This window comes from Lepidochelys olivacea (genome assembly GCF_965140295.1).
Source record: "Lepidochelys olivacea isolate rLepOli2 genome assembly, chromosome: 14".
Taxonomy (NCBI): Eukaryota; Metazoa; Chordata; order Testudines; family Cheloniidae; genus Lepidochelys; species Lepidochelys olivacea.
Window position 1 is genome coordinate 30,354,789 of NC_140424.1, and position 25,117 is coordinate 30,379,905.

At 52.1% G+C, this 25,117-nt stretch overlaps 1 protein-coding gene and 1 pseudogene across 2 annotated transcripts in view; one reads left to right on the top strand and one right to left on the bottom strand.

The window, feature by feature from the left end:
- Positions 1–25,117, bottom strand: part of LOC311530265 (uncharacterized protein) — a gene marked incomplete at its 3' end in the record, with an annotated part of 506,005 nt that overhangs the window by 102,305 nt on the left and 378,583 nt on the right. The gene's annotated exons all lie outside the window — the stretch shown is intronic.
- On the top strand, positions 14,383–20,629 carry LOC311530199 (C-type lectin domain family 2 member D pseudogene; annotated as a pseudogene). The gene is made up of 3 exons (XR_014714563.1): positions 14,383–14,618; positions 15,369–15,472; positions 19,063–20,629. The product of XR_014714563.1 is annotated as a C-type lectin domain family 2 member D pseudogene (transcript).

Sequence of the window (25,117 nt, forward strand, 5' to 3'; positions counted from 1 at the left end):
AGGCTTCTGCAGCTAAGAGGGTCCCTACGCCTTGTCCCTTATTCGTCTTTCCGCGGAATTGAGTGACCGATCCTGGCTTGGCACCGCTGGAATCGAGAGATGCAAGGAGGGTAAGAAGCACCCACACCTGATCTCCTATCTTTAGTGTACACATATTTTGAAATAGAGCTCTATATTTTGTTTTCTTTCTTTGGGATTGTGGCTTCAGTTTTGTAACTTGTTTGTGTGTGTAACATCTCTACATTTAAATAAGTAGGCACTAGCAATTTTGTAACCACATGATTAGAATCTAGCTTAATAAATTTTGGTAACCATTTATGCATAAGCCTGACTTGTTTTCTCTGGTTTACTGTAAAGCAGCCAACACAATTAAAGAACCTCAGCCGTTTTGGTTCTAAAGCCTGGCCATTAGGTGAGAGTACTAAGAGCCTAGCGTTGAGTTGTGCCGCCTCCACGGGGCAAACTCTTGGGGCACCTGTCAGTCAATCCTGGCTGCCCGCTGCGAAGGAGCTCTGAGCTCTAGCAGTTAAAGTCACGGGTGTGGAGAGGCTCTTAGTGCTGCCATTGGGGCACCTGTCAGTCAGTATTGACTGCCCGCTGCGAAGGAGCTCTGAGCTCTAGCAGTTAAAGTCACGGGTGGTTAGGACCTTGGGGCATCCGTCAGCCTGGCCCGGGCTGCCCGCCGCAAAGGGATAGTGCGTCCTAGCAGTTAAAGTCACGGATGGTATAAACGGGCATAGCTGGCACCTCACCAAACATCCTTGGCCGTTGGCTAACACCAGGTAGCCGTAACTCCGCCCTCTGAGTGATGTCCCAACAGGTCCATCATACGCTCACACTCGGCCTTTTCACTGTCATGGACAGGAGCTGCCTCCGCTTGCCGAGTGCTCAAACACTAAGCACAATCCCTGCACAATACTGCACATGTGAAATGTACCAACCACTTCCCACTCACTCACTGGATACCATCTAACCTTAGACTTTCCCTTACCCACCATTCAACCCACAGCCTGCTCTGGTATCCCACCTCACTGCTGCCAATCCCCATGGCAAGACCCCCCCAGTGCCTTGCTACTGAGACAACATACACAAGTTTGCAACAAAATGAGGCAGACTGGATCCTCAAGGTACAAGGTTTCCTGTGCTTTGATGGGGTCGGGGCAACCCCTGGTTTCCTCGTAGCCCAGTCACAGCTCGGACACTCCTCAAACTAACGCCTATCACCTCTCTCGACCTGCCCCACCCTTCGGTACAGCTACAGGTCCCACAGTGAGTGCAGCCGCTGTACATGCCGATAATCCCAGTGCCTATTGCCTGCTCCAGGGAGCAGAGTTGAGGTTGCCTGGGCATGGACCGTAACTCTGTAATTCCCAGGTTTCTGATGCTTGAGTTTTGCTGATGCCCACGTCCTGGAAGGGAAGGACCTGTCCCTGCCTGGCAAACCGGACCTCTGCCTGCATGAAGTCTCTGCTGTTTAACTCATTTCAGATTCCTGCCCCTGGTTGGAGCTGAATTTACACTGCTGCGGGGTGGCGGGGGGGGGGGGGACAGTCTCTCGGAGCCCCACAAGTCTTGTCCATCCCAGCGGCCTTTCAACCCTCTGGCTCTCTTTCAGTGCATGCTCAGTGTAGTCCAGGGGTTCTCAAACTGGGGGTTGTGAGGTTATTATGTGGGGGTCACGAGCTGTCAGCCTCCATCCCCAAACCCTGCTTCATCTCCAGCCATTGTAACAGTGTTAAATATATTAAAGTGGTTTTTAATTTATAACGGGGGTCACACTCAGAGGCTTGCTGTGTGGAAGGGGCCACCAGGACAAAAGTTGGAGAACCACTGGATAATCCATTTGGTTCTTGGGCTGGAGGCACAACCCTAAAAGGAGACGCACGCGCTTTTGCCTCTCGTGTTCTCCGTTTTGCTCCGGCTGGTGGGGCTGCAGGGGTAGCTGCTGCCCCTGTCCCAGGCTGGGTAGGGGGAAGGGAGGGACAAGGACCCTGGGCTAGAAGCACTGGGAATGAATTCTCAGCCAATCAGATTGTGGGGCGTGACACCAGGAGCATGGGCGAGGGTATGAAGCCAGAGAACTGGGTGGGGAATGAAGGGGCAACAGCTCCGGAGCCCATTGGGGTGGCATTGGGACAGGGGTGCTTGGGAGAGACACCACTGGTCACAATCCTGTAAGTGGGGAGTGGATGAACACGAGTGAATGTCACCACGTGCCTGAGGGATCCCAGCAGGCCAGGGCCAAGGACTGAAGTGAGATCCCTCCATCTGGTCCCTCCAGGGCGTGGTGAGGGGATATAAGGGGGGAATCCTGATACGGGGACCCCACAACCGGTTCTAAACAATGGAGGCAATGTCGTGACTGACAGGTCTGGGAGGAACTGTCCGAGCTCCCCTTAGAGAGAAGCTTGCCACGTTCAGACAATCTGCATGGGGCCAGGAGGTGACCAGCCCTGCAAACCAGCTGCCCAGCCACCCCAGAGGGACCTGATCCCAACCCAGCACTCGCCTGGAGCCCAGATGGATCCAGCAGCTTCTCCCTCTGCTGGGGCACCGCAGCCCACAGGGCATCTTCATGGCAGGGATGGGCCTGGCACAGCCCCAGGTACCGCGCTTCTCTGCCCGGGACAGGGAGAGGCTAAACACGGACCCTGCAGGGCTGAGCAGCAGCAGGTGCAGCTGGCTGGTCCCTGTGCGGATCCCCCCATTGGGATCTGCTGCAGCTGCTCTTTGGGGGGCAGGGAAGGGGCCCTATGGCCAGGCAGGGGGCGCAGCTGTGTGTGCAATGGGTGCAGGGGATGGAGTTGCGGGGGAGGTTGTGGGAACTGGGGTGGGTGAGATGGGGGATTTCACAGCAGCTGTAACGAGTAGACTGAAATGGTTCCATTGACTTTTTTTTAGGAAAAATTGGGTGTTTGATTAAAGGCAAGTTTTTGTGGAAAGTGTCGGCTTTAATAGAAAACATTCACTGTCTTCCTGGAAAATTCAAAAACCAAAAATTGTTCTGTTTTCAATCATTCTGGACTAATTTTTTCTGATTCTGGTAGAAGATTTTGGCGGGGTTGGCCATTTTTGTTGGAAGTTTTTCTTATTCTAGCCCTCCTGGCTGGGGAGAAAAGCTTGAAAAGGTGACCCCTAAAGGCTCCACCACCAGGAGATCAAGAACAGAACCCAAAGTTGTTTTCAAAATCTCATCTTGTTTCAGCCAATCTGATGGTTTTGGGGGGCTCTGACTTGTGATTTTTGGTCACTGGGGGTTGGCCACATGGGCTAGAACCAGCTTGGCCAGGATCCAGATGTTAACCCCAGTGTAGAGGGCCCTGGCAGTGGCCCATACCCAGCAGCTGTGGGGGCAGGAGAGAGATTTGATGTGTTCCCTGAAGTTCAAATTAGCAAGAGAAGCGGCCGGGGAGACGCATTATAAACTGGGGGATCAGTGACATTCAGGACGAGGCAACATTGAAAATACTCAGCAGTGTTACAGTTACTTTGCTCTGTCGCTCTCAGCCCTGGTGGAGCAGAGCCCCCGGCCCTTCCCTGAACACACCCACAGATACCCCTGCAATGGGGGTCCAGAGCTAGGAGTGGGGCAGGGAGACCTCTGGGCACCAACTCCTCACCGCACTCTCCTCTCCCTTTTCTCTCTCTCCAGATCCAGCCAGCCGGAGCGGGGGAGCAGATCCTCCCGCTGCAGAAGGACCCCTTGCTGCAGCTGTCATGAGTAAGTGTTGGGGAGCGAACCCCTCTGCCAGGGCTCTCCCAGGCTGGGATCTCGGTGTCTGGGGGCAGGGGGATTTGCTGGGGGGTGTCTCTGTTCTGCGCTCTCACAGCCCCGCTTTCCTCTCTCTGTTAAATCTCCTGGGTGGGATCCACCTTCCACCCCTCTGCTGACCTGCCTGTGCCCCTCTCCTCTCTCTGCCAGGCCCCTGCCTTTGCTTAGAGCTCTCGCCGGGGAGGGGCTGCTGCTGCTGACTCTGCTCTGAGCTCTGCCTGAGGATGGGGGAGATGCACTCGGCCCCTGGAGGGGTCAGGAACCGAAGGTAGAGAGCATCTTGCAGGGGTTGCCTGGGAACTAGTTCATGGTTTGAGATTGTCTAGCTCAGCATTTGTCCAACTGGGAGTCCTGACCCAAAAGGGGGTTGCAAGGCTATGGTGGAGGGAGGGGGGGCAGGAGGGGAAGAGGGCTACAACAGCTGCCCCTCTCCAGCTGCCCAGCTCTGAGGGCAGTGCCCCGCCCGTAGCAGCCCAGAAGTGAGGGTGGCAATACCACGCGTATGTTTCTATGAGTCCGTACAGTAACTTGCTATGACTGTTTGGGGGTCGGGGGTTGTCATAGCCTGAAATACTTTCAAAGTGGGGCCAGCAAAACCAAAAGTTTGAGAAGCCCGGGTCTAGCTTATTCTGATACCTGTTGCTCCCAGCCTTCCCCCAGCTGGTTTTATAGAGCTGGTGAGGCTCTTCCTCCCCATCTAGTGTCCGATGATAGTAAAGCAAGAGGGGAAAAAGTGATCCAGGCAACTCCAGACCCATTCATTGAAGCCTAGCTGAGTAATAGGCAAGGGGCTGTAGAATACACTGTGAGGGAAGGATGATGAAATTCATGGAGATAAATGGCAACGGGGATGTAACCACAGGTAGTTGGGGCCAGACTAACCCGAGTTCCGTCTTTGAGACGAGAACTGATTGTTCAGACAAGGGAAATGCAGCAGATCTAATATACTTGGACTTCAGTAAAGCATTTGATACGGTACCACATGGGAAATAATTAGCTAAATTAAAGAACTATGGGACCAGAGGGACCAGAGGGAGGTTCCTAATAGAGTTCTTCAGGGATCTGTTTTGGGATCCATCTTCATTAATCTCTTTACTAATGGTGTTAACACGAAAAGGAGGAGAGTGATAACAAAACTTACTGATGATAAAAAGCTGGGAAACGTGGTCAGTACAGAGGAGGGTTGGAATCTTACACAGGAATATCTGGATGACCTTGTAGACTGGAGTAACAGAAAAAAGATGAAATTTAATAGTACTGGGTGCAAGATCCTGCATTTAGGGTCTAATAATAAGAATTTCTGCTATATGCTGGGGGCTCATCAGTTGGAGGAGACAGAGGAAGGGCGAGACCTTCATGAGTTGGTCGATTACAGGATGATGGAGCCACCAGTGTGATGTGACCCATGAAGAAGGCAAATGTGACTCTAGGATGTATCAGCTGAGGCATTTCCAGTAGAGATAGAGAAGCATTAATGACATTGTACATGGCACTGGGGGGCCCTCATCTGGAATGGAGGGTCTGTCCTATGAGAGGAGAAAGGGAGAGCTGGGCTGGTTTAGTCAAGCAAAAGGAAGGCTGAGAGGGGATCTGATGGCTCTCATAAATACATCAGGGGGGTAGACACCAGGGAGGGTGAAGAGCTGTTCTACATAAAGGACAATGTAGGCACAAGAACAAATGAGGATCAACTGGCCAAGAGCAAGTTCAGGTTGGAGATTAGAAGGTTTCTAACCATCTGAGGAGGGAGGTTCTGGATCTGCTTCCAAAAGGAGTTGTGGAGCAAACAGCTTTGGACACATTTGAGTGTGATTTGCATGACAGGGTTGCTTGTGGTGGTGGGGGTTGGGCTGGCCAACTCTGGGGTCTTTTCTGGCATATGTCTTATAGTCCCAAGTCTCATGCTTCAGGGTTTCAGCTGGTCACCTGCAGGGGTCAGGAAGGGACTTCTCCCCCCCCCATGTATTCTGGGTTGGGGGCGGTGTTTGTTGTTTCCATCCTCTGAAGCATCAGAGTTAGCCCTGGCTGGAGGTGGGACACTGGATGGGGTAGGCCAGCGCTCTGGAGTGGAACCAAGCTTTCTTTCTCTCAGGAGCTTGGGTGGCTGGGTCACATGCTCAGGGTCTCAGTTATTGCCATATGAGGGATTGGGAAGGAATTTTCCCCCAGATCAGATTGGCAGGGAGCTAGGGGGTGTTCACTTGCTGGGACCAACTGGGTATCTCTCTCTTAATCAGTTCTGTTAGAGGCACCTGCTTTCCAGTTCCAGAGGTCACTGATCAGCCCCAGCAGACGACCCCCAGCCAGGGGGCACTGGGAAGTTCATTTTCAAGAGGATTTCATGGCTCATGATGAACTGGGCATGCAGATCCCTTAGGTAGCTCTGAAAATCGCTTCCTGGGGAATGAAGATACCTGGCTAGTGGGGCAGGAAAAAAAAAACAAAAAGGAAAAAAAAACCCCAAACCCCACACCTCCCCCACTTTTTTGATGGCTTAAAATATTGAGTAAAATACTTCCCCTGTGGCCTGTGCAGTGCAAGAAATAGCCTCCGGCAGCCCTGGTGGTGCTGTGAATGGGTTTGGCTGTCATGGGGGTGCAATGGGCATGTTACTTTGAATGGTGAAGCCTTGAGTTATAGAATCATGGACTTGTAGGACCAGAAGGGACCTCAAGAGATCATCCAGTCTTGGCACTCATGGCAGGACTAAGGATTATCTAGAGCGTCCCTGACAGGTGTTTGTCTAACCTGCTCTTAAAAATTTCCAATGATGGAGATTCCACAACCTCCTTGGGCAATTTATTCCAGGGCTTAACCACCCTGACAGGTGGGAAGTTTTTTCCTAATGTCCAACCTAAACCTCCCTTGCTGCAGTTTAAGCCCATTGGTGCTTGTCCTGGCCTCAGAGGCTAATGAGAATTTTTTTTTCTCCCTTCTCCTTGTAACCACTTTTTAGGTACTTGAAAACTGTTAAAATGTCCCCTTTCAGTCTTCCCTTTTCCAGACTAAACAAACTCAATTTTTTCAGTCTTCCCTCAGAGGTCGTGTTTTCTAGACCTTTCATCATTTTTGTTGCTCTTCTCTGGACTTTCTCCAATTTGTCCACATCTTTCCTGAAATGTAGCCCCCAGAACTGGACACAGTCCTCCAGTTGAGGCCTAATCAGCGTGGAGCAGAGTGGAAGAATGACATCTCGTGTCTTGCTTACAGTACTCCTGCTCATACATCCCAGAACGATGTTCGCTTTTTTTGCAACAGTGTTACATAGACTGTCATCAAATGTCTTTTTGAGGTTATGGAGAAGAAGAATCAGGACTAGTAAAACCGTTGTTTATATTTGATAAGCATTTATGAGACTTTAGGACGGGTGCAATTTCTATAAAATTGGCATAATGGCTTTTGACGGAGCCTCACAGGTGAACTCCATCTCCATAGAGATCACTCCAAGTGAGTGTCAAAGGAAACCGCTTACTGCCCCACTGTGTATCCTGTATCTGCCACAGAAGAAGTGACGAGAATCAAGAGCTGTCCGGGGTAACCTAGGGCCATAACTGCACGGGGGTGAGGTGGGATTGAGGAGTATTGACAAACCTATGGTGGGGGGAGCCGAGGCCTGGGATAGCCGGGAGATGCAGGTTGGGCTTGAGGGGCAATGAGGTGTTTGTCTACACTGAGACAGCTCCTAGCCTGACATAGTTGTCCAATTTGGTTCCTTGTTCAATCGTTTTGCCTTCATCCGTCTGCCTGCACGGGCAGCACAAACATCCCTGCACTCGGCCCTTTAACCCAGCCGTGGGGCTCTCTGCTTGGATTGTAGATTTCAACCCTACTTTGTGCCTTGCTGTGAACATCACGTTGCAGCTGCCATTGGGAGATGCTGTTAGGGGTCACTACAGAGCAGCAGATGGCCAAAGAGCCAGTCCCCTGCTCCCGACAGAGCCCCAGGATGACCCTGAGAGCAGCGACGTGGAGGAGATGTGGAAGTGGAGGAGATGGGAGAACAAGAGGACGAGGAGATGGATGTGGATTAGGACATCGCTCTGAATGTGATCTGTATAGTGCTATATGTACATATGGACCATAGGATGTGCCCATTAGGAGGGGCACTGTTTACACACCTAGACCTCTCTCAGGGATTTTTTAAAATGTATTTTATTATTACATTCTCCTTTGCACTTACAGGCTTACCCAGGATAAGGTCCGTGATTCTGAAGCCTAGCAGGAGGGTTACAATAGCTGGAATGGGGGTGCAACAGTGGGCATATCTCTGTAAACACTCCTGACTGTGCAAAGCTGTTTGAAAGGTGGATTCTTGTTCTTGAAACACTGGAGATGAGAGCTGGTCAAAATGTTTCAATGGTTTTCAAAAAAAGCTTTTTTTCCTTTTCAACAGCGAGATTTTTCATGCACAGTTGTCGGCCTTTTTGTTTGTTTGCCAAAAATAAATATTTTAATACTTTTTGATAATTTCCAAAACGCAGAGCAAAAATAATGGTTTCCTGAAAAAGTGGATTTTGGCAAACAAAATAAATAACTGTTTTGGATTAAACATTCGAACAAAAATGAAGAAAAGTGGGTTTGTTTCAAACACGTTGAAATGAAAACAACTTTGCCATTTTTCATGAAAATGGCTTTTTGTATTTTGACCAGCTCTACTCGAGGCCACACTGAATCATAGAATCATAGAATATCAGGGTTGGAAGGGACCCCAGAAGGTCATCTAGTCCAACCCCCTGCTCGAAGCAGGACCAATTCCCAGTTAAATCATCCCAGCCAGGGCTTTGTCAAGCCTGACCTTAACAAATAAGGAAGGAGATTCTACCACCTCCCTAGGTAACGCATTCCAGTGTTTCACCACCCTCTTAGTGAAAAAGTTTTTCCTAATATCCAATCTAAACCTCCCCCACTGCAACTTGAGACCATTACTCCTCGTTCTGTCATCTGCTACCATTGAGAACAGTCTAGAGCCATCCTCTTTGGAACCCCCTTTCAGGTAGTTGAAAGCAGCTATCAAATTCCCCCTCATTCTTCTCTTCTGCAGGCTAAACAATCCCAGCTCCCTCAGCCTCTCCTCATAAGTCATGTGTTCTAGACCCCTAATCATTTTTGTTGCCCTTCGCTGGACTCTCTCCAATTTATCCACATCCTTCTTGTAGTGTGGGGCCCAAAACTGGACACAGTACTCCAGATGAGGCCTCACCAATGTCGAATAGAGGGGAACGATCACGTCCCTCGATCTGCTCGCTATGCCCCTACTTATACATCCCAAAATGCCATTGGCCTTCTTGGCAACAAGGGCACACTGCTGACTCATATCCAGCTTCTCGTCCACTGTCACCCCTAGGTCCTTTTCCGCAGAACTGCTGCCTAGCCATTCGGTCCCTAGTCTGTAGCTGTGCATTGGGTTCTTCCATCCTAAGTGCAGGACCCTGCACTTATCCTTATTGAACCTCATCAGATTTCTTTTGGCCCAATCCTCCAATTTGTCTAGGTCCTTCTGTATCCTATCCCTCCCCTCCAGGGTATCTACCACTCCTCCCAGTTTAGTATCATCCGCAAATTTGCTGAGAGTGCAATCCACACCATCCTCCAGATCATTTATGAAGATATTGAACAAAACCGGCCCCAGAACCGACCCCTGGGGTACTCCACTTGATACCGGCTGCCAACTAGACATGGAGCCATTGATCACTACCCGTTGAGCCCGACAATCTAGCCAGCTTTCTACCCACCTTATAGTGCATTCATCCAGCCCATACTTCCTTAACTTGCTGATAAGAATACTGTTAACAGTCTTCGTTGTTTTAAAAGATATATCCTAGCAGGGGCATTAAAACCTGGCATTGGGATCTGAATGCACTGTGATTTGTACGTCTGTGCAGAATTGCTACATATCAGACGTTTCTATTCTTCTGATGATTTATGACACTGGAAAGCAAGGGATTGTGTTGTAGAAAACCCAGGGTTTTGAACCAGATGCTTTTAAGATGAATGTATTTCTTTATCTTGAGGTATAAAAATACACTTTTATTTGTTCTGTCACCTTATTTATTCGGCTCTGGCCTTTGCCCACCCGTGTCTCCCCCATCTGCTTGGGCTTTGCCGCTTAATTCATACAATTACACTCCCCTCTCCTTTCTCCGTAGCACAGTTCCTAGTCCAGTCCCCTTGCTCCCTGTTGGAAACAAGAGAGGGACAAGTGCTGGCAATCAAAACAGCCTGGGTGCAGTTAAATAGACCAAAGTGTTGCTTAAAAAACACCCTGTTTCCATAAATAGATTGGGCTAGTAACTTTGGGCTATTGATGCAATAGATAATAGCTGGCAACCCTTTGAATCATAGGTCATGCCCCCAAAGCCACCCTGCTTCTGCCAGAGCTGGACATGAGTGTCTCTTTAACCGAGGCACTGATTTCGTGGGGGGGGGGCTTGACCCCTGCTCTGCCTCAGGCCCCGCCTCTTCCCAACCCAGCCCTCCACCGAGCTTGCCCCATCCTCCCCCTTCAGCACCTCCTGCACACCGCTGACCAGCTGATCACAGGCAGACGGTAGGTGCTGGAGGGGCTGATCTTCAGGTGGCCTGCAGACCAGAGCGCTAACTCGGACACATATTTGATCTTTTATGCGGAGTCCCAGCTCCTAGAGACAAGTGAGTGTGGGAGAATCTCGGCTTTGGTTTAAAAATTAAAGGACGTTCATAGCCCTCCGTGTCATGGAGAAAGGCCTGAAAACGTGCCCACAGGCTGTAAAACCGGGCAGCGGAGAAACAGGCTGTATCCTTGTTTAATACCTTGCTGATTTTTAAGCTAATCTCTTGATTTGGGGGGGCAGGTTTGGGCCCACCCGTGGGTACTCCGGGGCTGGAGCACCCGTGGGGAATCAACAGCCAAGCTCCCTGCCACCCCCCACCCAACCGCCTCCACTCCTCCCCCTCCCAGCGGCCCCTTCTCTGCCCTCCCCAAACCGCTGTAGCAAGCGCTGGGAGGGAGGGGGAGGAGCGGGATTGTGGGGCGCTCAGGGGCCGGGGCGGGGCCGGGATTTGGGGAAGGAGTCGGAATCGGGGCACGGAGGGGGCAGAGTTGAGGCGGGGACTTTGGGGAAGGGGTTGGAAAGGGGGCGGGGGTGGAGCGGGGCGCGGGCAGAGGGGGGTCAGCACCCACCTGCCCGGCGGAACTTTCCCTAGCTGGAGATTAGAGCTCTTGGGACTAAGATCCAACCCGCCCCCCCCCCACTGCCTGAGCGCCCCCCCCCCTTTGCTGTCAGCCCAACCGAGATCACTTTAGCAGCCCACAGTCGGAGAGGGAGGCAAACCAGCGAGGAACCGACCTGCTCTGCAGTGAGACCAGTGGAGATGGGGGGTCTGTGGGCAGGAGAGAAGAGCTGGGCACATGGAGATAAAGTTCTGCCCCCAGGGAGAGGGAATAAATCTGTCTGGGGGTGGAGGAGCGGGCGGGGTGCGGGAGGTTACAAACCCAACTACAACCCCGATGACGTGGGACCCTGTTTATTGCCATCTTGGCTCCTCCTTGCTGAAGTTCAGGATTACTATCGCTCTCCCCTCGGGCACAACCGTCCCGCGTCTGACTCGGTCCGGCCAGCCCGGGGTCTTCTGCCTCCGGGAGCCGCCAGTCCCGGCTGCTTGGAGGGAAGGGACCGGGAACCCGGCAGCAGACAGCTGGGGGGGGGCGGGGGGGCTTCTCCCGGAGAAAGCCTGGGGGTGCCCTGCTGTGAGAGCTGATCCCCAGCAGCAGGGACAAGTCTGAGAACCAGGCACGTCATTTTGGACTGTCCGAGCCAGCCAGCGGGCGGGGCGCTGGGTTCCGGACACGCCGGAGGACCCTCCCCCTTGAGCCTTTGCTGAGGGCGGAAGCGGGTCAACAAGTGAAGTCACGGGTCAAAATGTTCAAATGTTTTATGGCAGGACTGTCACGCGTGGGTGGTGCCTGGCGGGTGGGGTCCTCAGCAGATCAGGTCTCTGAAGCCCTGGGGGATGGAGGGGCCATGGCGTTTAAGGGGGTTCAATCATCATGGCACCGCCTCTGGCTGGGGGTTGGGCTGCTGGGCAGGGAACGAGAAACCACAAATCGCGCCCCTCCCCTCCCCCACTGACCTGTCCTGCTGGGTCCATCTCGACTTTCAGATCGGCTGGAGAGCCCGGAGCAGGGTGCGGGGGGAAGCAGGGCCGGGACCCCCGCCCCAGCTTGGCTTCGCTGCTGCTGAATCGGACCCAGTCACAGAGAGGAGTCGACCCCAGCCCAGCGCCTCCAGCAGCGTGTGCAGCCCGAGCGTCGCTGAGAGAGATGATGAGGCCAGCACCTGGACCTGCTGGGAGCGAAGAGCCGCTGCAGGAGTGGCCTGCTGAGGGCAAGGGACACCTGGAGACTGGAGGAGAGCCAGGTAATGGGGTGTCGCTGCTGGGAACAGGCTGGAGAGAGACACTGAGGCTGCCCCACATGGGGCCAGGCTCTCAGTGGCAGCAGCCAGTGCCCAGCAACGCCCCGTCTGTGGGCAGCAGGGACTGGATCACACCCAGGGGCTCTCAGGGCACCGATCCCCGGCTCACAGCTGCTGTCTGGCGCACACAGCGGAGGCCGTGAGGCTGTGCAGGGCCCTCCTGGGCTGGGTGTGTCAGACCCCTTGTGACAGCCCTGGCCCATCTCTGCCTGGTTCATTCTCCCTCCTTCTGCTGTGTATGGCCAGTGTGAGACCCCAGTGTGTGGGGACAGGGGCACTCGGCAGTGTGGGCCCAGCCAGCGCTCGGCAGGGGGCAGAATGGGGGTGGGGATGGTGGGGGGGCAGTTGGAGCAACTGCCACCAGGACATGCAGGTCCTTATCTCTGTGCCCCTGAGCTCACCAGGCCTCCTGGCAGCCTGGCTGGGAGTGCCCAGGGGAGGGCACTGGGCTGAGGGGAAGGAGAGGCCAGCCCCAGCCTGCCTGGCCCTCCGGGCTCCTCTCCCAGAGCGTCTGAGGGAAGGAGCAATCGACAGAACGGTGCATGTTCGAGTCCAGTGGTTCTCAGCCTTTCCAGAGGACTGTTGCCCTGTCAGGAGGCTGATTTGTCTTGCACTCTCCTAAGTTTCATCTCACTTAAAAACAACTTGCTTCCAAAATGGGACATAAAAATACAAACATGTCACAGCCACTATTCCTGAAAAATTGCTGACTCTCTCATTGTTGCATATTTAATTATGAAATAGATCAATTGGACTATCAACACTGTACCTTTCCGTATATAGTCTTTCGAGCAGTATAAACGAGTCATTGTCTGTATGAAATTTTAGCTTGTACTGACTTAGTGCTTTTTATGTAGCCTCTCAATGAGTTGATGTGCCCCATGGAAGACCTCTGCTTACCCCCAGGGGTACATGAACCGGTGGGTGAGAACCACTGTTCTAAGGCAGCTCCAGCCCTGGGGCTGTCGGGGAGACGTGTCCTCGCGGCCCTGCCTGAAAAGTCTTTCTGTTTCAGACCCTCGTCCTAACTGCAGGTAATGTAACTACAAGACATGTACAATTGTGCTCGCAGTCGCCCTCGCAATCATGTTCTTAGTTCTTATCATTCTCCTGGCAGGTGAGTTCTCGCCCTTCCCTTCCCCCTCTCTGCACATCCCATTCCCCCTGGAGCCACCACACTCAGTCTCTCCTCCTGGCCTGTCTTCTGCCCCTGGGACAGAGGATTCCAGGGGGATGTTCCTCCAAGACCCTCCTCCTGCTCCCTCTCAGATCCCGACCCTCCTCCTGCTCCCTCCCAGACCCCTGCACCTGGGCACTCTCTGTGTCAGGACTGACATTAGCTCCCCGCAGCCCATCTCTGAGCCCTTTGGGTCCAAGTCACTGTTGCCGGGCCCCAGGGCAGCAATGAGCTGGGCCCTCTGCCTGCAGCGTGTCGCCCTGAGGTGCCAGCCTGGCCTTCCTGCATCCCCGGGTTGTGCCCAGTGCTGGGCAGGTGCTGGCGTGTCACTGAAAGGAGCCGTGGAACGCAGTACAGGCACCTCCCTTAACGCAGCGTGAAACGCACCCACTGGTGACCTCGGCAGGGCAGGGTCTCGTCGTGCTATTGACGTCCCGCCTGCACAGACAGCGTGTGCGAGCGCAGATGGCAGCTGCTTATGGTGACCGTGAAGCTGGCTGGCTGCGCTGGACAAGCCGGGCAGCGGGCGTTCGGTCTCCTGAAGGGAAGGGAGTTTGTTCCCGTCTTCATCTCAACCTGCCTCTCCAGGGAAGCAAAGCGCAGAGCAGGGGGAGGGGGCAGCAGTCCAGGCTAGCAGAACTCCTTGGAGTACTAGACCTGGCAAATCATGTTGAAGTTAATCTCCTACCCATTAATTATTGCCCCCCTGCTGGCCCCCTGGTAACTGTCCCCTCCCTCTGCAGCTCTCTGCCCACCCCGTGTTGTAACTGTTGAGCTTGGGCCCAGCTCTCTGTCCTGAGCTTCATGGCATGAGCGGTTTGTCAGCTGCATCCCTGTTGAATGTGAACCCAAGAGAGTGAGAGCAGAGTCAGATAACCCCCCTCTGGGGCTGGATTCCCAGCGTCCTCCTGGCTCCCTCACGGCCTTTCAGTACCCACCCTGGTTCGAGGTGTCTCAGAAGCCTGGGGCGCAGGGGCTGATCTCCCCCTGTTCTCCTCGTTGGCGGGTGGTGGGTCTCGCTCACACCACGTGTCGCTGTCTCATTCTCAGTGTGCAGACCTAAGCTTCTGTCACCTGAACCGGGGCCCGTCGCTGGGTCGGATACCGAGGGAAATGCTACTATTTCTCTGAGGCTGAAAGGAACTGGACCTGCAGCCTGACCCACTGCTCTGCGCTCAGCACCTCCCTGGCTGAGATCAACAGTAAGCAGGAAGTGGTGAGAGATGCTCGAATTGCAATGTTCTGGTCTTGGCTCAGCAGCTGCTGCAGGAGAACCTGGGCTCGAGGAGCAGCTCTGAGTAAATGAGCTTCCAGCTGCTGAATGCCAGGCCTGGCTGGCTGGCTGGCTGGCCCGGGGCACCTCTAGTGTCCGTGTCTGACTGCAGGAATCACTCACTGTCAGCCCTCTCAAAAGGAGACCGCCCCTCTCTCGGGCTAGGCTGGCTTGAGTGTCTTCTGGGTGGTGTGGGGCCAAAGGGGTACTGAGATCCCAGATTGACTTGAAGAGCCAGTGCTCTTGGGTAGCCAGATGAGGATGGGGGGGCTCCTCTTAGCCCTGGCCCCTTCTGGCTGAGGATTTGGTGGCTCTACTCTCATCCCTGGCCCTTCCCAGCATCCCTTATTGAGCTCAGCTGGGCTCTTTCCTTCCCCTTCCCCTCTGATGGGGAAGGGAGCTCAGCTGTTCTGTAAGGCGAGGCTTTGACACAGAATGTGGCCTTCTATGGAGAGGTGCGGGGGCAGCTTAGACCCGGCAGCACCCAAGAGCTGTTCCAGCCCAGGGCAGATTGGTGTGAGGGGGAGCTGGGTTTGGGATGGGAAAGTTAATACTGAATTACCCAGAGCTGGGCAAGAGGGAGGCGAAAATCCCCAGCTGTTCCCTGAAAACAGAGCCCTTCAGTGAATCCCTGTGATTCTCTGGTGCACAGAGCCTGTGCTCTGACCCCACCTCTCCCTCTGCTGTTTTTAGGCTTTCCTGCTACGCTATAAAGGCAGATTTGACCACTGGATTGGCCTCCGGAGGGACCCTGGGCAGCTCTGGAAATGGGCCGATGGCTCCAAATTCAACAACCTGTAAGTCCTCTGTGAATTGCCTGGGCTTTGGGTCCCTGGTGTCTGAGATACCGAGTTCAGCAGACTCACCAGTCAGTGCTATGTACTCTGTGTATTAGTGATGGGTGGAAGCAAGTGTTGTCTGCTGGGAGACTGGCCAAAGCTTTCAGATCTGTCTGGCTTTAGTGGGGCCATCTGCGTTAAAGACGCCTGATAGTCACAAACGCTGAGTGCCTGGGGCTGCCATGAGAACTGGGGTACAGTAGAGATGGCCCAAATGACATCCCAAGAGGGATTTCAGTGGGATCTGGGTGTGATCAAATAACCAAACCCCAGCTGAGCCGATAGCAGGGTTTGACCCTGGACCATCAGCACTGAAAGAACGGCAGAGTAGGTCACACTGGCGGGAGAGTGGCACTATATGTCCAGGAAAGCATAGAGTAAATATCTTAAATGAATCCAACTGTATGCTAGCATCTCTCAGAATAGAAATTCCATGCTTGAAGAATAAGAATCTAGCAGCAGGAGTATACTACTGACCAGGATGGTGACTGTGAAATTTACAGAGATTAGAGAGGCTACAAAAGCAGAAAACTGAATAATAATGGGGGTTTTCAGCTATCCCCATATTGTCTGGGAACATGTCCCCTCTGGATGGGATGCAGAGAAGTGATTTTTAGACACCATCAATGACGGCTTGTTGGAGCAGCTAATCCTGGCACCCACAAGGGAAGGGGTAATTCTTGATTTAGGCCTAAGCGGAGCACAGGGCCCGGTCCAAGTGGGGAATGTAGCTGAACTGCTCTGTAATAGTGACCATAATGTAATTAAATTTAACATCCTTGTGTGGGGGGGGGGGAAATGCCAGGTTGTTAGAGGCAAAAAACAAGCATCCTTTAAAAAACGTTAGGCAAGGGATAGAGAAAAAGGCATAAAATATCATCATGCCACTGTATAAATCCATGGTACCCCCACACCTGGAGCACTGTGTGCAGATCTGGTTGCCCCATCTCAAAAAGGATCTATTAGAATTAGAAATGGTACAGAGGCAGGCAACGAAAATGATTAGAGATATGGAACAGCTTCCATATGAGGGGAGACGACTAAGGGGGGATATAAGAGGTCTATAAAATCATGAGTGGGGTCGAGAAAGTGAAGAGGGAAGTGTTATTTACTCCTTCACATAATGCAAGAACTGGCAGTCACACAATAAAATGAAAAAAAAAGAAAAGGAGGACTTGTGGCACCTTAGAGACTAAACAATTTAGTTAAGAATAAGCTTTCGTGAGCTACAGCTCACTTCATCGGATGCATTCAGTGGAAAATAACAGTGAGTAAATTTATATACACACAGAACATGAAGAAATGGATATTCAACATGCATACTGTAAGGAGAGTGATCACTTAAGATGAGCTATTACCAGCAGGGGAGTGGGGTGGGGGGAGAGAGAGAAAACCTTTTGAAGTGATAATCAAGGTGGGCCATTTCCAGTACATTTCCAGGAGTTAACATGAGCGTCTGAGGAACAGTGGGGGAGCGGGGGGAGAAATAAACAAGGGGAAATAGTTTTAAACACCCATTTTTTCATGTTCTGTGTATATATAAATTTACTCACTGTTATTTTCCACTGAATGCATCCGATGAAGTGAGCTGTAGCTCACGAAACTTATGCTCAACTAAATTTGTTAGTCTCTAAGGTGCCACAAGTCCTCCTTTTCTTTTTGCGAATACAGACTAACAGGGCTGCTACTCTGAAACCTGTCACAATTAAATGAATAGGCAGCAGGTCTGACACAAACAAAAGGAAGTATTTCTTCACACAACATACAGTCAACCTGTGGAGCTTGTTGCCGGGGATCTTGTGAAGGCCAATAGTATAACTCTGTTGAAACAAGAAGTAGATCAGTTCACAGAGGATAGCTCGACCAGTTCCTATCAGCCAGGATGGTCAGGGATGCAACCCCATACTCTGAGTGTCCATAAACATCTGACTGCCCAGAAGCTGGGTGGGAATTGGATGGATCACTCGATATGGACCCTGTTCTGTTCATTCCCTCTGAAGCACCTACCACTGGCCAGTATCGGAGGAAAGGACACTGGGCTAGATGGGCCATTGGTCTGACCCAGTGTGACCAGTCTTAGGTACTTACAGCTGAATGGCATTTTTAAAAAAGCCCTTTGCGATTGATGGGAAGCTGGAAAATGTGCCCAGAGGAGGCTTAGAAAACAAGTCAGTTCATGACCTGTTTGATCCGGGTCAGATATTTTCACATATTCCAGCAAGGATGCCCTGATGTCGGCAGCAGTCTGTCTTTGTGATTGCCTCATGAGCCCATCTGTTAGCAGGCCTGTTTGGGGTGTGTCCACACCACAGCTGGCACCATGCCATTGCAGAGAAACTAAATGAATTCTTTGCAGCAGTCTTCACGGCTGAGCGTGTGAGGGAGATTCCCAAACCTGAGCCGTCCTTTTTAGGTGACAAATCTGAGGAACTGTCCCAGATTGAGGTGTCATTAGAGGAGGTTTTGGAACAAATTGAGAAACTAAACAGTTACAAGTCACCAGGACCAGGAACTCAAATGTGAAATTGCAGGACTACTAACTGTAGTCTGTAACCTATCATTTAAATCCGCTTCTGTACCCGATGACTAGAGGACAGCTAATGTAACGCCAATTTACCGAACTGGGTAAACAGGCATCTCAGTGGGGTGTTAACCCTGAAATCTGCCACCCTGTGGGCGCCCACCCCAGCAGAAGGCTCTGGGTGCATCGTTGCCATCCCCTCAGAGCTTTTCCGGGGTGATGCTGGTCGGGGAGCCATCCACAGCCATCTGCTCAGGTGGCTGTGAGCTGGGTTCTCCCTTCTCTGGGACAGATCTCACCCCGAGCCAGAGGCTGGTGGCCTGAGGGCAGGGAGATCCCGGCCTGCCCAAAGAGTAGTGCTGGGCCTCCTCCCAGCCCATCACATGACTACTGTGAGTCCCCAGGATGGGACCATGGGGGAGGATTTGCCAGTGGGCCTGGACCCCACCCTGTTTCCGGGTGGGAAGCGCTGGCCTCCAGCTCTCACGGGAAGCTCTGTGTGAGTGGCTGGGGTCACACCATGGCCGCTGGGTTTGTGCTGCCTGCATTTCACTCCAGCCGCCCCCTGCAATACAGCCTGTCCTGACAGGCCTCTGGCCTGAGAGCTGATGTAAACTGTCCAGGGAGCCCTGGACCCAGCTCTTCTGTGCGGCATTACGGCTGCTCCTCGCCACGCTGAGAGTCACCTGGAACCTGCGCCCGGGGCAGTTTGGGTGGGTTGGGCCTGCAGGGGCCCATCCAGACCCAGCTGGGTGTGTGGGGGGTGGGGGGGAGAGTAGGAACTGGGTTAATACCCACCCGGCATAAATGCTCCATGGAGGTCAGTTGATCTTCGAACCTTTCCTGGCCTTGCTGCCCCACTGCCCCCTTTCTAGCTGGGGCCTGTGGCAGGTGCAGGAAGGGGAATGGTGAGGGGCTGTGAGTGCAGCAGCTCCCTGCACTGTGCGAGAGCGTCTCTCCCTGCCTGTGGCTGATGGGAAATGTCCAACTCCTACCTGACACCAGCTCCCTGGCTTCTGTCTTGCAGGTTTCCGATCGGAGGAGGAGGAGACTGTGCGTATCTGAACGGTCTGAGTGCGGTCAGCAGCTTGCGATGCAGCAGTGAGAGACCCTGGATCTGCACGAAACCCGGTGCATTTACAGAGGCACAGGAGGCTGCCGTGGACGGGGGCTGGTAACAAGAGTATTATAGAATCGAGCCCTGGAAAAGCCGGACTGTGATTTCTTGTGACCGTCACATCTGAGCAATTCCGGAATATCGGGGAATGCTCTGCGCATCACTGGGCAGAGCACTGTGGACTCAGGTGGAAACCAGAGATGCTATTTGCACATCTTCTCCCCCAACCCGTGCCGTCTCTTTTTCCGCCAGTGGAACGGCTCAAATCCAGCCTTTCCTACCCTTCCTCAGCTGGACCAGGAACTCTGCCTAACTGAGCCAAGGCACCAGCCTCAGCTTTCGCTGCCCTGACATTCCCCCACAGAAGCTTTTTACTACAGAAAATTATGTATGGAATCTTTTAAAAATATTCCTCATTCCCATTTTATGGTCTGGAATAGAGCTGAGGGGGGATGTTCTCCATTTCCCCCCCCCCAGCAACTTTTTAACAAGATTTTTTTATGGGTCAGTTTTTGGGGTGTTTTGAAAACCCAATTGATTTTGAAGTTTGCAGGTTTACACCACCAGTTCCTGGTTTTTGTTGCCAGATATTGCTTTGGATGAAAGAATGAACATTTTAAACTAGTTTGAATTTTCCATTTTTTAAGAGCGCTGCACCTGCCAAGGGAGTAGGACCCCTGTTACACTCCTCTTGGGACACCTAGGGCCTGGAACGTAGGAGTAAGAGGAGAAATGTCTGTTCTCTCCCTTCCTGGAGCCCAGTGGGTTTGAAAGGGGCAGGGAGGGGGTAGGTGTGACATAGACAAACCAGGTGCCAGGTCATGCCAAAGTCCCCATGTCTGCTATAGATGCTTTTGTTACACAACTAAGCTACAAAGTTTCAAAAGGTATGTATGTTCACCAGCTTTAGCCTTGTAAATAAATCTTATTTCCTTTTTAATAAATTGTCATATAATAAGACTGGCTACGTGCACTGTCTTTGGTGTGACGTCTAAGGTGCAGTTCACCTGGGGTGCCTGGACCTGTGGGACTGGGAGTAACCTGAATACTGTTGTGATTCTGAGTGTGAGAGACCATCTGTCTCTCAAAGGCAGGCTCACCTGGGTTGCGAGACAGATCGGAGAACCCAAGGGGACTGCATGGCTAGGCTGTTAGGATGCCGGGGGAGGTTACCCTGCATGTTTGGTTGGTGAAATCTAGGTCTAGAATTCTCAGCCAGTTTGGATTTGTGCCCTGGTTCCCAGCAGTCTGCCCTGAGGTTGGCGCGCACTCTCTCAAGACACTGCGGACAGCGCTATTGCACGGCCTTGGCTCCAGTTCCCTCCTTGCAGGAGAGAGGAGCTGAGCCTGCCCAGAGATGGAGTTTGGGGGAAAGATGTATGTGACCCAGGGACCCCTTGGTGCCAAGTGGCAGGCAGCACAGAAGGTTTTCCAGGAATCCCCTGGGTCTGATCTTTACATCAGTCGTTTTAAACCTTTCCAGATGACTGTACCTCTTTCAGGAGCAGTGTAAACAAGTCACGATCTGAAATTTTAGTTTGTACTGACTTCGCTAGTACTTTTTATGTAGCCTGTTTTAAAACTAGGTAAATATCTGGATCCACTTCCTGGACACTACAGTGCTAATAAACAGTGGTCACATAAACACCACCCTATACCGGAAACCTACTGACCGCTATTCCTACCTGCATGCCTCCAGCTTTCACCATGACCACACCACACGATCCACCGTCTACAGCCAAGCTCTGCGATACAACCGCATTTGCTCCAACCCCTCTCACAGAGACAAACACCTACAAGATCTCTGTCAAGCTTTCTTACAACTACAATACCCACCTGCAGAAGTAAAGAAACAGATTGATAGAGCCAGAAGAGTTCCCAGAAGTTACCTACTACAGGACAGGCCTAACAAAGAAAATAACAGAACGCCACTAGCCGTCACCTTCAGCCCCCAACTAAAACCCCTCCAACGCATTATTAAGGATCTACAACCTATCCTAAAGGATGACCCAGCACTCTCACAAATCTTGGGAGACAGGCCAGTCCTTGCCTACAGACAGCCCCGCAACCTGAAGCAAATACTCACCAACAACCACATACCACACAACAGAACCACTAACCCAGGAACTTATCCTTGCAACAAAGCCCGTTGCCAATTGTGCCCACATATCTATTCAGGGGACACCATCACAGGGCCTAATAACATCAGCCACACTATCAGAGGCTCGTTCACCTGCACATCCACCAATGTGATATATGCCATCATGTGCCAGCAATGCCCCTCTGCCATGTACATTGGTCAAACTGGACAGTCTCTACGTAAAAGAATAAATGGACACAAATCAGATGTCAAGAATTATAACATTCATAAACCAGTCGGAGAACACTTCAATCTCTCTGGTCATGCAATCACAGACATGAAGGTCGCTATCTTAAAACAAAAAAACTTCAAATCCAGACTCCAGCGAGAAACTGCTGAATTGGAATTCATTTGCAAATTGGATACTATTAATTTAGGCTTAAATAGAGACTGGGAGTGGCTAAGTCATTATGCAAGGTAGCCTGTTTCCTCTTGTTTTTTCCTACCCCCCCCCCCAGATGTTCTGGTTTAACTTGGATTTAAACTTGGAGAGTGGTCAGTTTGGATGAGCTATTACCAGCAGGAGAGTGAGTTTGTGTGTGTATGGGGGTGGGGGGGATGTGAGAAAACCTGGATTTGTGCAGGAAATAGCCCAACTTGATTATCATGCACATTGTGTAAAGAGTTGTCACTTTGGATGGGCTATCACCAGCAGGAGAGTGAATTTGTGTGGGGGGGTGGAGGGTGAGAAAACCTGGATTTGTGCTGGAAATGGCCCACCTGATGATCACTTTAGATAAGCTATTACCAGCAGGACAGTGGGGTGGGAGGAGGTATTGTTTCATATTCTCTGTGTATATATAAAGTCTGCTGCAGTTTCCACGGTATGCATCCGATGAAGTGAGCTGTAGCTCACGAAAGCTCATGCTCAAATAAATTGGTTAGTCTCTAAGGTGCCACAAGTACTCCTTTTCTTTTTGCGAATACAGACTAACACGGCTGTTACTCTGAAACCTGGATGAGTTGATGTATCACCTGGAAGGTCTCTGCATATCGCCAGGAGTACATGTTCCCCTGATTGAGATGCCTGATAGTCACAGTGGTGTACAGAATAGTTCACCAAAGGGGGCATGTGAGGTCTGTATCAAGGGCCAGTAGCCCAATGGTCACCATAATTGGAGCAAGACCTCTGTACGGATACTATGTAAGGAGCAGTGTCTCTAGACGGACAATGGTGCCCTTAAGGTCTTGGAGTTAAGGCAGGTCACGGGAGGTGATGTACCTCAGATGCTCCTTTCAGACAGGAGACAACTGAGGTTACCTCCCTGTCCGGCCCTCTGTGTATTGTGAGCCTGACATAGGATGTCTCTTTGCGCACTGAGCCAGGTGCAAAATTAGATTGCAAAATCCACAAAAAAGGGAAATCTACAGGAAGAAACTTACAGCAGGGGGCTGTGTGTGTGTCCATCTGTGGTGTTTAAGCATAAAGACAAAGGATCGGTCTGATCTCTCTCGGTGTGCAGAGACCTACTGGATCCGTCCCCTCGGAGACAAACTGACAGTACGCATGTCTCATGAAAGAAGGGTCCGAGCCTGCCTGGCTCTGAAGTGCTGCAAGGATTTCGGGTGAGCTGTACTTGGTTAGACAGGAGAATACCTTGTTAGTTCGGTCTAGGCTCTAGAACACATGTTATGACTTTGTTATATGTAACCATTTGTTTCCAACACTTCTACTTGACTCTTGGCTTTGTTGAACTGAGGGGTGATTTCGCTGTGAGCCTATGGCAGCGCTGTGTGTTAAGTGGAGCAGTGATCTGAGCTGGACCTGGTAAGCTGGGGCCGAGGATGTTACTGTTCCTTTGGAAATAGTGAATCTGTGAATCCTGCCAGTGCCCAGGGGACCAGGGACTGTTCGCTCCAGACAGATGCTCAGAGGGCTTGAGGGCAGAGTGGGCCTGTTCCTACCCTGCAGTGACGGCAGGCCCAGCAGCGAGTGCGTGTGGCCAGTGGAGTTCGGGAGCTGACCCCTGGCAGGCACAGACAAGGCTCCCTCAGGCAAAGGGCAGGTGGTGGCGAGGTGCCTCCCAGCCCTGGGTACCCTGAGAAGCATTGCAGGGTATTAACTTACTGCAGGTTTGGGGCAGTTAGAAATGACACCCCAAGGCCCCAGCCCAGTGAGGAGGACCGAGGAGAGGAACTGTGACTGCGCGGGGCACCTGAGTCCCAGCCCCGCCCAGAGTTCTGCTCTGCCTAAAGCCCAGTCCCGCCCCGTGAGTAGGGCTTTACCAAATTCATGACCATGAAAAATGCATCTCAGCCTGTGAAATCTGGTCTCCCCTGTGACATCTGGCCGGGGGAGGAGGGGACATGTCACAGTACTGCCCCTCTTACGTCTAAACTGCCTTCAGAGCTGGGCGGCCAGAGAGCAGCAGCTGCTGGTCTGGTGCCCAGCTCTGAAGGCAGCACTGCTGCCAGCAACAGTGCAGACGTGAGGGTGGGAGGTTGGGGGGGAGGGGCCAACCTTATGGGTGGGTGACGTGGGCAACTGCCCCGAGCGCGGTGGTCAGGAGGGAGCCCCGCCAACCGCCAGCTCCAGGCCCTTTTAACCTCTGAGTGCTGGACTCTGGAATGGGGGAGGGGCAGGGCTGGGAGCATCCCGGGCAGGGGCTCCTACTGTGTGCCAGGCTCTAGCTGCAAGTTCGGGCTGGGCTGGGGAGGAACAGGACCTCGTCCCCTGCATGGGCTGCTCCCAGGGCCAGATCAGAGCCACCGCCAGGAACCTCCCCCAGCAGCAGAAAGCTCCGTGGCTGCCGGCCGGGAGCCCAGCTCTGAAGGTAGCACCACTGCCAGGAGCAGTGCCGAAGTCAGGGTCGCAATACCGTGACACCCCTCCCCCAATAGCCTTGAGACCCCCCCTTGATCCTCTTCTGGGATGGGATCCACACAGTTACAACTAGGTGACATGTCAGATTGAAATAGCTAAAACTGTAAAATTTAAAAGACTTAAAAATCTCATGACCATGAAATTTACCAAACTGGATGGGTGAATTTGGTAGGGCCCTACCCAGGAGACTAAACAGGGGGTACTTCACATTACAGATACACAAATGTGTATCCTCAGTTGCACTGTTTCTATCACGGCCGCTTCTTTCTGGCAGATCCATTTGAGCTCCGCGGCACACGTCTCAGACAGAACCTGGCTGCCTTTTATCCACCCGCAGCTGTTCCCATCAGCAGAGCCTGAGAAGCTGCAGAGTGAGAGAGAGTCCGTGTCACTGTGGGTCCCTGTAACAAGGAAAGGCCCAGGGGCGAGTCTTTCCTCCCCCTTCCGCTAATGGGAAGCAGGGCTCTGGTGTTGTCCTTCATCTCTAACTTTCCTGCAGAGCGTCAGTCGAGAAGACGTCCCAGGCTGTGAGATGAGTTAGGGCAGTGGCTCTCAACCTTTCCAAACCACTTCAGCCCTTTCAGGAGTCTGATTTGTCTTGCGCACCCCAAGTTTCTCCTGACTTAAAAACGACTTGCTTCGAAAATCAGACCTAAAAATACAAATTTTGCCACAGCCACTATTGCTGAAAAATTGCTGACTCTCATTTGTACCATACAATTATAAAATAAACCCATTGGAAATAAGTATTCATAGAATCATAGAATATCAGGGTTGGAAAGGACCTCAGGAGGTCATCTAGTCCAACCCCCTGCTCAAAAGCAGGACCAATCCCCAATTAAATCATCCCAGCCAGGGCTTTGTCAAGCCTGACCTTAAAATATATATATTTTATATATATATTGAATGTTCACAGAGAAATGGGATATTGTCCAAACCAGCTTGACCACTTGGTATGGAATCAGGCAGTAGGCCCTGGTTTGATTATTCACAGCAGTAAG